General features: G+C 39.3%; 1 protein-coding gene across 1 annotated transcript in view; it reads right to left on the bottom strand.

The window, feature by feature from the left end:
- Positions 1-14,419, bottom strand: part of LOC150094572 (integrin alpha-9-like) — a 337,988-nt gene that overhangs the window by 96,750 nt on the left and 226,819 nt on the right. The window lies entirely within an intron of this gene.

Below are 14,419 nucleotides of genomic sequence, written 5' to 3'. Positions count from 1 at the left end.
GTTTGAGTGTGTTTAAGACACGGTATGATGAGATGTGTGTGTGTGTGTGTGTGTGTGTGTGTGTGTGTGTGTGTGTGTGTGTGTGTGTGTGTGTGTGTGTGTGTGAGATAAAAGGACCTCCCAGATGAGTCTTTGACTCCATGAGGTCTTGTTTAATAATAATAATAATAATAATTACTGTGGTCCTACATTTCTTTTAATAATAACACCACATGCCTTGAGGTAATATTCTAAGGAGTGTTGCAAAGTGTAAGGTTCTGAAATTTGGTAGTCAACAATGGGATTCAAAGTACACTTGGTGAGGAAATTTTGGAGGATGTTGAGTAAAGAGAGTTGGAACAGTAGCAGACAAGGATCTGAAGTTCAGAGATCACACAGAACAAGTTGTGAAGATATCACATCAGATTACAGCAATGATCCCTATTCCTTGACAAGAGAGAAATCCCTTGACAATGACCTAATACAACTGGAAAATTATTTCAACTCCTGGTATCTAAGACCTAATCCAGCAAAAATTCTCACCTACATTCCACCTCACACTAAAACTTAATTTCTGAATAAAGTCATAAACCATGAAGATTACCTAGATTACATAGAATATTTAGGAGTCACCTGACAGAACTCTCGCCTACAAAAAGCATATACAACAACTGGGAAATAAGATTGATACTAGAAACAATATTATCATCTTAAAACTGAACAGAACTGGCTGGGGATGCAGAGTCTCCACACTTAGGGTGTCTGCCCTGGCTTTGCTTTTCTCAACAGCAGAGTACTGTATTACGGTCTGGAGTAGAAGTGCTCATGCTAAGTTAACAGATATAAATGACTTATTTTTTTTAATGGTACTGACAACATCAAATAAACTATTTTATAAAAAAAAAATGTTTTATTAACTTGCTTATATTTCACTGAATTTCATATAAGCATCATCAGAGCACAACATGGCATGTATACGTGACAGTAAGTGAAACACAGTTGTAACATACAAAAGAGTTAGTCCTATTTTGGCAGCCTCTAATATTTTTAAAAAAAGAAAAAAAAATTACAGCAATGTGGGAGCTACTCTCAGGATAACGGTCTCCCAAATTTTTGGCAAATTAATGCAACCATATTTGTTCAAGTTAGAAGAATTCTTCATAGACATGGCTGACTCAAAATATAATCTTTCTGATCTGTAATGACTTCTAAATAGCACACAAGTTTTATTCCATCTAATACTGTGTGAAGAGATGTCTAAAGCATGGTCTGCCAGTCCTGACTTGCATAGTAATGGTGGCAGATGTTATCAGATCTTCCTGTCTGCCCATAGTAGGCCAAGTCACAGTCGTAAGGAACTTCATACACTCTATAGTGTGTAACAGGGTGAAGTTTATCCTTAAGTTGTGGGTCAGAGTTGCTAATTTAATATGAGATTTGAATGTGGTGCAAAAGCCATGTTTCATTATACTTAAGCTATCTTTTCTGATGTACCTCTGACATAGGGAATAGATATCATAACATTGTGTTCCTGTGTATTAGAGGAGGGAGAAGCAATGGAGCTATGTAAAAATTGTAACCATTGGCCAAAAAGTATGCACAGATATTTGAATTTGCTGTCTTAAGGATACTTGCAACATAAGACTGAATGACAAATGCATGTAAACACAAGAAGGATATTTAATTAACAAAATATTTGGTTAGTTAAATATCTTTCTTGTGTTTACGTGCATTTATCATTCACAGATATTTGAGTTCTGTAGACAGAGCTGTATCATTAGAAAAAATTGCTCTGGCTCTGCATGTGTTTATAAAATGCCATACTGTTGAAGTGGATGATGATGTGATTGTTTATGTAAATGTGTGTTAACTTTCTGTATGTGTTAACTTTCTGTATATGAAAAAATATGATCCACCTGAAAGGCAGGTGACTAATGTGTCAAGAAAAGGTAAACAGGTATTAGATTCTTTTTCTACCGAGAAGTGAATTTTGGGATGTTGGTTGTATAAGTAGGTGACAAACGCATCCAAAGTGTCTTGTCCATGGGGCCAAATGGCAAACACATCATCAACATAGTTGTTGATGTTCTCTGTAGTTTCTCTGTAGATATTCTACAGAGAATAGAAAATGAGAGAATGGGTGTGCAAGAGGAGCAGGGAAACGGGGAGACTCAGGGTAGACAGGGGTACACAGCGTGAGAAAGGTGGATGCTCCAAGAGGAGGTGAGAGCATGTGCAGGCAGGAAAGAAATGGAATCACCAGGGGTCAAGAGGAAACAGATGGAATAGCAAAGGGTTCTAAAATAAAGAAGCAGAAAGGGAAATGGCCCCAGTCCAGCATGGAGAGATTACATCAAGTAAGTGGTATCAGTGGAACTAGCTGTAGATCCAGAAATGAGCTGTTGTGTTTGTATACCAATGCTAAAAGTATAAGAAACAAGGCAGATGAAATGGTCGCATTAATTGTGTCTGTTCACCCAAAGATTGTAGGAATAAGTGAGACATGGTTGGAAGAGGACGACATCCTGACAGGAATAGAGATGGAAGGGTATGATGTGTTTCGTGAGGATAGAAGGGGTAAAAAGGGAGGGGAAGTGCTACTGATGATAGAGAAAGAGATGTCCATACAAAGTAGAGATGCAAGAGGGAAATAGTGCCAGTGGTTTTGAGGCAGCATGGTGTGAGATAGAGGTGAATAGAATCAAATACTCGGTGGGATGTTGTTATAGACCTAGTAATGTGGATGGTGGTGATAGTGAAATGTATAGTCAAATACGCCAAGCAAATAAGAAAAGGGTGATCATTATGGGTGATTTTAATTATGGCAATATATACTGGAATGAAGAGATAGCAACTGGAAGTAAAGAAAATGAGTTTCTTGAGTTTTTGAGGGATGACTACCTCAGACAGTATGTAACAGAGGGCACACGAGGATTAAAGTTCTTGGATTTGGTCATCTCATCACAGGATGTAATTATAAATGAGGTGTCAAATCATCCACCAATTGGTGAAAGTGACCATGAGGTGATTACCTGGGTGGTTGCCAGCAGTGCAAGGACCCCTGTGAAAAAAGGGTATATGTGGGGTAATTACAAGGGGGTAATTATGAAGAGCTCAGGAGACAGCTTGCAGGTGTAGCATGGAATGAGGAGTTAGCTGGAAAAGAGATCAATGCAGCTTCGAGGATTTCAAAAACTATTTAGTAGATGCAATGTCTAAATGCATTCCAAGGGTGAGATGGTGAAATAAGGTAGGTGTGAGATGGATGAATAAAGAGATTAAGCATGCGATACAAAGAAAAAGGGCATTTGGAGGCAGCATAAGAGAAGTGGTCTTTGTAAACCTATTTCAGGAGGTCTACAAAGACCAGGCAAGGAGGGTGAATTGGTTTGGTGAGGTGAGCTAATGAAGCCAAAAAGAATCCTAGGGAGATCTTTCGATATGTAGCCAGCAAAAGAAAGAATGATTATGAAAGGATGACATTGAATGGAGGAAATGGTTTAAAGAAAGCTGTTGCAGAATGTGTGGCAGAGATACTTAATGAGCAGTTCATAAAGATCTTTCAATCTTGTGAATGTGTCTTCATCGAGATATTGAGAGCAAGAAGTGTTTGGGGAGTTGAGTCAACTAGATGTAAATAAGGCTGTGGGACTTGATAATATATCACCGCATATTCTGAAGGAATGTGCCAGAGAGTTGACACCTGCCTTGACATATTTTTTTAATATGAGTCTTGCACTTGGTCAAGTTCCTAAAGAGTGGAAGGAGGGCAAGATTGTGCCACTTCATCAAGGAGGTGATCGAACTCAAGCATCAAACTATAGGCCTATCTGTGTGTCAGGTGTTGTGGTTAAGTTGTTGGAGAAGTTGTTGTGAGAACTTGGATCCAGAGTTGGGTTGACAACAATGGTATAATCTTTGATGGACAGCATGGATTTGCTAAAGGAAGGTCGTGTTTTAGTAATCTACTTACTTATTACAATAAAGTGACTGCTTCCTTGGACAGAGGAGAAGGATACACAGTAATATACTTGGATTTCGCAAAAGCTTTTGATAGAGTACCTCATGATAAGTTGACAGTCAAACTAGAGCAGATGGGGTTGGATATTAGATTTGTGCATTGGATTGGAGACTGGCTATCTGATAGGTATCAACAAGTTGTGTATGGGGGTGCGATATCCAGGAAAAGGAAAGTCACTAGTGGAGTGCCTCAGGGGTCTGTTTTAGGACCATTACTATTTAAATTGTATATTAATGATATTGGCGAAGATTTGGATGGAGATATTCAGTTGTTTGCAGATGATGCAAAGTTGGGACGAACCATAAAGAGTAGTGAAGATGTTGTGGCCTTGCAAGAAGACTTGAATAAATTGAGTGGTTGGGCAAGCAAATGGGGATGCAATTTCAATGTTGCAAAATGTAAGGTTTTAAAATTTGGAAAACAAAGATGGGATGCCGAATTTATGCTTGGTGAGAATATATTGTTGGAAGTAGAGGAAATAAGAGATCTGGGGGTGATAGTGGATAAGGATCTAAAATTTAGATGACACATTGCCAAAATTGTGAAGACAACACAAAGACTTCTGGGAATGATGCGGAGGACACTGACGTGTAGAAGTAGGGAGATTCTTGTTCCATTGTATAAGGCTTTGATTAGGCCACACATGGACTATTGTGCTCAGATTTGGTCACCGGGTTTTCAGAAGGATGAAGATATGTTGGAAAGGGTCCAAAGGTGACTGACTAAGGTAGTTTCTGGCCTCTGGAATGTTGAGTATGAAGAAAGATTGAGAAGATGTAATTTTCAGAGTCTGGAGAGAAGAAAGAGGGGAGATATGATAGAGACCTACAAGTTGGTAAGGGATTGTTATAGGATCAATGGTGGAGAAGTTCTACAGAGAATAGTGGGAGATCAGTGGAGAACCAGAGGTCATCCCTGGAAACTGTATAAAGAGGGTGTGAGTAGAAGAGTGAGAGGCAGGTTTTTTTTGTGCAGAGTTGTGAATGATTGGAATGCCTTGCCTGAGAGTGTGGTGTCTGCAAGGAGTTTGAGTGTGTTTAAAACATGGTATGATGAGATGTGTGTGCGATAAAAGGACCTCCCAGATGAGTCTTTGAAAGTTTATTTTTCACTAGGTTAGACTATAATAAATTTAGTTTAATCCTTTATCCCAGTGAGAGCAAACAAAGTTTGCACCTGAAAATATCTTCAGGACTGAATATAGTGTTGTACTATCTTACTTGGGTAAGTAGTGCAACACCAAGGCAACTTGTAGCAAAGGTGGAGCAAGCTACCAGCAGTCCTATCCTAGTGTCTCCCATAATGCAAAACACATTTCCTTGTGGATATGTATACTGTTATGCATTAAGGGATTGGCCACTACCCAGACTAGTTTCGACCTTTATTGAGGTCTCTTCAGTGGGCGCCAGGCCCAGAGATGGAGATACCAGGCAGAAGCAGTAGCAAGTCATCTTTACCTATGGGAGTTGCCAAAAGGTTTACCACCTTTTTTTTTTTTATTAAATTACTCTGGATTTAGTGAAAGATGTTGAAAGTTTATTTTTATTAGTTTAAAATTTATTATAGTCTAACCTAGTGAAAAATAAACTTTCAACATCTTTCTCTAAATACAGAGTAATTTAATAAAAAAAAAAAGGTGGTAAACCTTTTGGCAACTCCCATAGGTAAAGATGACTTGCTACTGCTTCTGCCTGGTATCTCCATCTCTGGGCCTGGCTCCCACTGAAGAGACCTCAATAAAGGTCGAAACTAGTCTGGGTAGTGGCCAATCCCTGAATGCATAACAGTATACATATCCACAAGGAACTGTGTTTTGCATTATGGGAGATACTGGGATAGGAGTGTTGGTAGCTTGCTCCACCTTTGCTACGAGTTGCTTGGTGTTGCCCTACTTACCCAGGTAAGATAGTACAACACTATATTCAGTCCCGAAGATATTTTCAGGCACAAACTTTGTTTGCTCTCACTGGGATAAAGGATTAAACTAAATTTATTATCCATGAGGTCTTGGGAGATAATGATAATAATAATAATCACACTAGGGGCTTGTATATAGCTGTGGTAAGTACTTTGTTTTCAAAGTGTTCCATGTAGAAGTTTGATAAATGGGGGAACCCATAGAAGTACCATTAATCTGTTTGTAGATTTTTCCTGACTCAGATCCCGTACTCCCTTTTGGTCTGAGGGACAATTATTGGAAACTCGCAACTTTACTTATGTGGATTTATGGAGGAACTGTTTTAACAATCTAATGTTAAAATCAATAACTTACTGAGAACCCTCTTCCTAGCCTCCAGGATTTGATCTGCCATGCAAACATCCTTCCTAAACAGGATTAGGATGGGCCATGGAAGATGTAGATATCTTCTTCATAAATGGAAAATTGCCAATCAGCCATATTGTGAATGATCTGATCCACAAACCGTGTCTCATATATTGGAGTCCTGTCCAATTTCCCATTTCCCAGGGGGAATAGCAGAATTACAGTCTACAACAGGAGCAGTGCAGTGGTTGTCTAATTTAAAACTTTATTTATAAAAGATGTAAATAGTTCTATTTTGCTGTATTTGACTAAATAAATAAATACATTGCAAGGATGCAGAGGAACTTGCAGAAATAAAGAGGTTCTGATTCCATTGTGTAAGGCCTTGATCAGGCTTTGTATGGATTATTGTGCACAGATTTGGTTCCTTGGTTTTCATGATATTAAGAATATATTGGAGTGGGTCCAGAGAAAACAGACTAAGGTGGTAATTGGTCTTTGGGATTTGAGAACATATTGAGAGGATGCAGTTTGCAAAGCCCTGTGATTAGGAGGAGGGGGGGGTATGATTGTGACATTTAAGTTGGTAAAGGGTTGTTTACCAGGTTAATGTAGAAGAAATTTTTCATAGAAGGGATAGAACAAGGGAACATCCCTGGAAGCTGTGTAAGGAGGTTAGGAGCAGGGACATAAGAAGCATTTTTTTTTGGATGGAGAGTGGTTGGTAAATGGAATTATTATTATTATCCCAAGACCTCATGGAGTCAAAGACTCATTTGGAAGGTCCTTTTATTACACACACACACAGCTCATCATACCGTGTCTTAAACACACTCAAACTCCTTGCAGACACCACACTCTCAGGCAAGCCATTCCAATCATTTACAACTCTGCACTAAAAAAACCTGTTTCTCACTCCCCTACTCACACCCTTCTTATACAGTTTCCAGGGATGACCTCTGGTTCTCTCCCGATCTCCCACTATTTCCTGTAGAACTTCTCCAGCATTGATCCTATAACAACTTCTTAATAACTTGCAGGCCTCTATGATATCTCCCCCTCTTCCTCCAGTCCACCAAACTCTACAAATTACATCTCAATCTTTCCTCATACTCGACATTACAGAGGTTAGAAACTGTCAGTTAGCCAGTTGCCTTTGGACCCTTTCCAACATCTCTTCGTCCTTCTGAAAACCAGGTGACCAAATGTGGGCACAATAGTCCATGTGTGGCCTAATCAAAGTACTCCACATCATTCCCAGAAGCCTTTGTGTTGTCTTCACAATTTTGGCTATGTGTTCCCTAAATTTCAGATCCTTATCCACGATCACCCCCAGATCTCTTATTTCCTCTGCCTCCAACAATATATCTTCACCAAGCATAAATTCTACATCCGATCTTTGTTTTCCAAATTTTAAAACCTTACATTTTGCAACATTGAATTGAACTCACATCTCCATTTCCATGCCCAATCACTCAATTTATTCAAGTCTTCTTGTAAGGCCACAACATCTTCTCTACTCTTCATGGTTCGTCCCAATTTGCATCATCTGCAAACAACTGAATATTTCCATCCAAATCTTCACCAATATCATTAATGTACAAGTTAAACAGTAATGGCTCTAAAACAGACCCCTCAGGAATGCTTTGCCTGACATGATGGTAAATCAGTTCCAAGCATGGTTTGATAGGCTTTATGTGCAACTGTGTACCTCCTGCGAGTTTTTTGACTTCATGTAAGTTTGGCGTTAATAATAAAATGCACTGCAATGGTGGTATTTTTGATTAGCCTGATTGCATTATTGTCCTTCTTAGTCTCCGCTTTCCCTGTGGTATACTGTCCAACATCCTTTTATGCAAGCTAAATCTCTAATCTAGACTATTCATGCTGCATTCTATCTCATTTCATTCCATGATTCTCTAAATGCATTCAGAAACAGTAACCTATCTAAAAAGAATACATACAAATGTTTACTTTAATCTTCAGGCATTCATTCATACCAAACCTTTCTTTCTGGACATTCATTTTCAGTTATTCATTATCACTGCTAATCTCAATGTTGTGTAGTTGTGTAATGATGATAGCAGTAATAGTAGATACTGATAAGAATTATTGTTGTTGTTATGTGTCATCCAGTCGTTTTTGACTCTTAGTAATCCTGTGAACAAAGGCTCTCCATTCCACTCGGCCTTTCTTTCAGTAATCATAAGTTCAATTTGGTAAGTTCTTTTGTATTGTTCATCCAACTTTTTTGTGGCCTTCCTCTTCTGCTCATTCCCTCAATCTTCCCCAATATAACTGCCTTTTCCAATGATTCATCAGCTTGCATAATATGTCCAAAGTACATCAACTTCTTGTTGATTAATTTTAACGGTATAGATGAGAACACAGACTTATAAGAAAATAACTATTTATTAACTTATTGCTGGTATTCTATCCACCATCTTAAGAGCACAAAAACAGTTTGTCACAGTACGCAACACAACCAGAATCTGGTATTAGAGAACGAATGAAAGTAGAAATGGCGTGGTGCAGAAACCGCAAGTAAAAAAAATCGAAAGAATGAATGATAGCGAAAAAAGAATGACTGATGGCGAAAGTTGGACGCATGTTGGAACGAAAGTACTAAACCAAAGAAAGATGAATGACAGTAAAAGTGAAAAGAATGATAGCGAAAGTTGGACGCATGTTAGTCCGAAAGTACGGAAACAAAGAAAGATATGTGAGAGTGAAAGTGAGAAGAATGACAGTGAAAGTTGGACGTATGTTGGACCGAAAGTACGGAAACAAAGAAGGATGAATGAGAGGGAAAGTGAGAAGAGAGGGTCGAGAGTTAGAAAGTTAGAAAGATTTAATGATAGAGTGAATGTGTCGCGAGGTTCAGAAGGTGAACTGGATTGGATGAAGCAAGAAATGAAATGGATGCGGAATGAAATTAAGAGAATGCAGGTCAAAACTATTAAAATAAATCATGATGGCATGAAAGAGTTAACAAAAGATGAGCGAGTGGCGTTGTATGGCGACTCCATTATTAAAGGTGTGCTAGAGGATAAAATGCACAAGGTATGTTTTCCAGGCGGTAAAATGAGTAGAGTGATTGAGGCATTGAACATGAGGCGGGAACGAGCAAAAGAGTTAATTGTATTAATTGGAACAAATGATTTGAGAGAGAACAAAGAGCATGTCAAAATGAATGTCAGGAGACTGCTTGGAAAGATAAAGGAGAATAGTGTGACAGGAAGGGTGGTCAGTGTGTTGCCTAGGTATGATTGTGGTGAAATGAGGCGGAGAGCAAGGATTATGAATGATATTCTGGCTGAAATGTGTGAGGAGATGGGAGTACAGTTTGTTAATGTGTGGAATGAGTTTGAGGGACGAAGTGAGCTGTATGGGAGCGATGGACTGCATTTGAGTGGTTATGGTGTGAGTCGCTTGGAGAGACTGCTGCTGGAAGGTAGAGAAGTGAATAGAGAGAATGAATCAGATCAAGAGGGGAGTGATGTGGAAGAGCAGGAGAGTAAGACAGGAGAGATTGAAGGAGTGGAAATGAATGTGGAAGTGAGTGGTATGAGTATAGATAATGAGAGAATGGGTGTGCAAGAGGAGCAGGGAAACGGGGAGGCTCAGGGTGGACAGGGATACACAGCGTGAGAAAGGTGGATGCTCCAAGAGGAGGTGAGAGAATGTGTAGGCAGGAAAGTAATGGGATGATCAGGGATCAAAAGGAAACAGATGGAATTGCAAAGGGTTCTAAAATGAAGAAGCAGAAAGGGAAATGGCCCCAGTCCAGCATGGAGAGATCACATCGAGTGAGTGGTATCAGTGGAACTAGCTGTAGATCCAGAAATGAGTTGTTGTGTTTGTATACCAATGCTAGAAGTATAAGAAACAAGGCGGATGAAATGGTTGCACTAATTGCGTCTGTGCACCCAGAGATTGTCGGAATAAGTGAGACATGGTTAGATGAGGATGACATCCTGACAGGAATAGAGATGGAAAGGTATGATGTGTTTCGTGAGGATAGAAGGGGTAAAAAGGGAGGGGGAGTGCTATTGATGATAGAGAAAGAGTTATGTCCATACAAGGTAGAGATGCAAGGGGGAAATGGGGCCAGTGGTTTTGAGGCAGTATGGTGTGAGATAGAGGTGAATAGAATCAAATACTTGGTGGGATGTTGTTATAGACCTGGTAATGTGGATGGTGGTGATAGTGAAATGTATAGTCAAATAAGCCAAGCAAATAAGAAAAGGGTGATCATTATGGGTGATTTTAATTATGGCAATATAGACTGGAATGAAGAGATAGCAACTGGAAGTAAAGAAAATGAGTTTCTTGAGTTTTTGAGGGATAACTACCTCAGACAGTATGTAACAGAGGGCACAAGAGGATTAAGGGTCTTGGATTTGGTCATCTCATCGGAGGATGTAATTATCAATGAGGTATCAAATCATCCACCAATTGGTGAAAGTGACCATGAGGTGATTACTTGGGTGGTTGCCAGCAGTGCAAGGACCCCTGTGAAAAAAGGGTATATGTGGAACTACAAGGGGGGTGATTATGAAGAGCTCAGGAGACAGCTTGCAGGTGTAGCATGGAATGAGGAGTTAGCTGGAAAAGAGATCAATGCAGCTTGGGGGATTTTCAAAAAATATTTAGTGGATGCAATGTCTAAATGTATACCACGGGTGAGAAGGTTAAATAAGTTAGGTGTGAGATGGATGAATAAAGAGATTAAGCATGCAATACAGAGAAAAAGGGCATTGTGGAGGCAGCATAAGAGAAGTGGAAGTAACCAATTTCATGAGTTCTACAAAGACCAGGCAAGGAGAGTGACTTGGTTGGTGAGAGTAGCTAAAGAGAGGTATGAACAGCAGTTAGCTAATGAAGCTAAAAAGAATCCTAGGGAGTTCTTTCGATATGTAGCCAGCAAAAGAAAGAATGATTATGGAAGGATGACATTGATTGGAGGAAATGGTATAAAGACAGCTGTTGCAGAATGTGTGGTGGAGATACTTAATGAGCAGTTCATAAAAATCTTTCAATCTTGTGAATGTGACTTCATGGAGAGATTAAGAGCAGTTGATGATGGGGAGGAGAGACTGACTGTAAGTGAGCAAGAGGTGTTTGGGGAGTTGAGTAAACTAGATGTAAATAAGGCTGTGGGACTTGATAATATATCACCACGTATTCTGAAGGAATGTGCCAGAGAGTTGACACCTGCCTTGACATATTTTTTTAATACGAGTCTTGCACTTGGTCAAGTCCCTAAAGAGTGGAAGGAGGGCAAGATTGTGCCACTTCATAAAGGAGGTGATCGAACTCAAGCATCAAACTATAGGCCTATCTGTGTGTCGGGTGTTGTGGTTAAGTTGTTGGAGAAGCTTGTGAGAGCTAGAATCCAGAGTTGGGTTGACAACAATGGTATAATCTTTGATGGACAGCATGGATTTGCTAAAGGGAGGTCGTGTTTTAGTAATCTACTTACTTATTACAATAAAGTGACTGCTTCCTTGGACAGAGGAGAAGGATACACAGTAATATACTTGGATTTCGCAAAAGCTTTTGATAGAGTGCCTCATGATAAGTTGACAGTCAAACTAGAGCAGATGGGGTTGGATATTAGATTAGTGCATTGGATTGGAGACTGGCTATCTGATAGGTATCAACAAGTTGTGTATGGGGGTGCAATATCCAGGAAAAGGAAAGTCACTAGTGGAGTGCCTCAGGGATCTGTTTTAGGGCCATTACTATTTAACTTGTATATTAATGATATTGGCGAAGATTTGGATGGAGATATTCAGTTGTTTGCAGATGATGCAAAGTTGGGAAGAACCATAAAGAGTAGTGAAGATGTTGTGGCCTTGCAAGAAGACTTGAATAAATTGAGTGATTGGGCAAGCAAATGGGGGTGTGAGTTCAATGTTGCAAAATGTAAGGTTTTAAAATTTGGAAAACAAAGATGGGATGCAGAATTTATGCTTGGTAAGAATATATTGTTGGAAGTAGAGGAAATAAGAGATCTGGGAGTGATAGTGGATAAGGATCTAAAATTTAGGGGTCACATCGCCAAAATTGTGAAGACAACACAAAGACTTCTGGGAATGATGAGGAGGACACTGACGTGTAGAAGTAGGGAGATTCTTGTTCCATTGTATAAGGCTTTGATTAGGCCACACATGGACTATTGTGCCCAGATTTGGTCACCTGGTTTTCAGAAGGATGAGGAGATGTTGGAAAGGGTCCAAAGGCGACTGACTAAGGTAGTTTCTGACCTCTGGAATGTCGAGTATGAGGAAAGATTGAAAAGATGTAATTTGCAGAGACTAGTGGAGAGAAGGAAGAGGGGAGATATGATAGAGACCTACAAGTTGGTAAGGGGTTGCTATAGGATCAATGGTGGAGAAGTTCTACAGCGAATAGTGGGAGATCAGGGGAGAACCAGAGGTCATCCCTGGAAACTGTATAAAGAGGGTGTGAGTAGGGGAGTGAGAGGCAGGTTTTTTTCGTGCAGAGTTGTGAATGATTGGAATGCCTTGCCTGAGAGTGTGGTGTCTGCAAGGAGTTTGAATGTGTTTAAGACCCGGTATGATGAGATGTGTGTGAGATAAAAGGACCTCCTAGATGAGTCTTTGACTCCATGAGGTCTTGTTTAATAATAATAATAATAATAATAATAACAATGGGATTAGTTTGAACAATTGTACCGTACAACACAAAGACAAAAGTCCTAATTAGGCACCATCTATGTTGGAAAAAAAAAAAGCAGAAAGCAGGTATTAATTTGGTCTTAAGATGACTGTCTCCCAAATATTTGGTAAATTCATACAGTCATACTTGTTGCAGTTTGGAGTATGTTTCAAGGCTTCTGTTGATCCCAGGAACAACCACTCTGACTTATAAAAGCTTCTGTGCAGCACTTTTGTTTTTTTCCAATCGATCCTGTGTGTAGGGGTATCTAAAGCATGGTCTGCTAGACATGACTTGCCATAGTGATAGTGCCGGATGTATTTTTAATGTTCACTGAGGTGGATGTCCAAAATTCTTCCTGTCTGTCCATAGTAAGCTCGATCACATGAACAGGGCACTTTGTAGACTCCTGGATGTGATAAAGGAGAGATTCTGTCCTTGGGGGAACGGATGAGCATTGCCAATTTCACATATAGTTTAAATATGGTGATGTTGATGTTTATTAAGCACTCTAGAAATCTTTTCAGATGTGCCTTTAATGTATGGGATGGTGCCAGTTTTGTTGTAGTCTTCTGTGATAGACCGTGGGAGGATTTCTGGGGAGCATTTAGTATTTTGTCTATTTTATGGGGATTATAGCCATGTGATTTAAGTGTGTGTGAGAATTATTGAAGAAAAACAGTTTTTCACAGTACACGACACAACCACAATCTGGTATAACAATGGGATTAGTTTGAACAATTGTACCATGCAACACAAAGACAAAAGTCCTAATTAGGCACTATCTATGTCGGAAAAAAAAAAGCAGAAAGCAAAATCCTGCTCACAAATCCATGTTGACTCTGCAGATAACATTACCCTCATATGCCCAATGTTGTATACGGTCCCTAACTAATACACAATATACAGTGGATGTGAATCTGCCAGAATAAATTTATGATATAAGTGTGTGTGAGTTCAGCAGTTACATCACACCTTCTTGACCAGTGGTATGCAAGAGGATATGAAAGAGGAAAAAGCAAATTAGAATTTGTAGATATGTGGAGCAAGTTTGACTAATGAAAAAAATTCATATAAGGCTGATGGTTTACATTTCAATAGATTTAGAGTTAGGTATCTAGAAAAAGTGTTGCGCAGTGAGAATTTGCAAGTTCAGAGTAAGGGTAAACAAAATGGGTGGGAGGCTAAAGAAGTAGAAGTATAATAAGTATTAAGTGAAAGATTGTGGTCTTACAGTGATGATTCATTGATTCATGGAGATGCCCAAGTAAATAATAATAATTACGTTTAGGTGACCATACTACCACAGATTAGCTCTGCTCACACATTCCTGAAGCTTTCTTGAGTGTAGTCTATTCTATTTTTCTGAAACATGCAAGATGAAGACAAAGAAAATATAATAGAAAACTGTCACTATTGCTTGTGGTTTCCAGTTATAACTGGCATTACTGTATGTGTACATTGCATTT

Source organism: Typopeltis vanoorti, chromosome 22, assembly GCF_054136105.1.
Source record: "Typopeltis vanoorti isolate ZY-2024b chromosome 22, IOZ_Tvanoo_1.0, whole genome shotgun sequence".
In the NCBI taxonomy this organism is placed as follows: Eukaryota; Metazoa; Arthropoda; class Arachnida; order Uropygi; family Thelyphonidae; genus Typopeltis; species Typopeltis vanoorti.
This window is presented reverse-complemented; position numbering and strand designations above follow the sequence as displayed.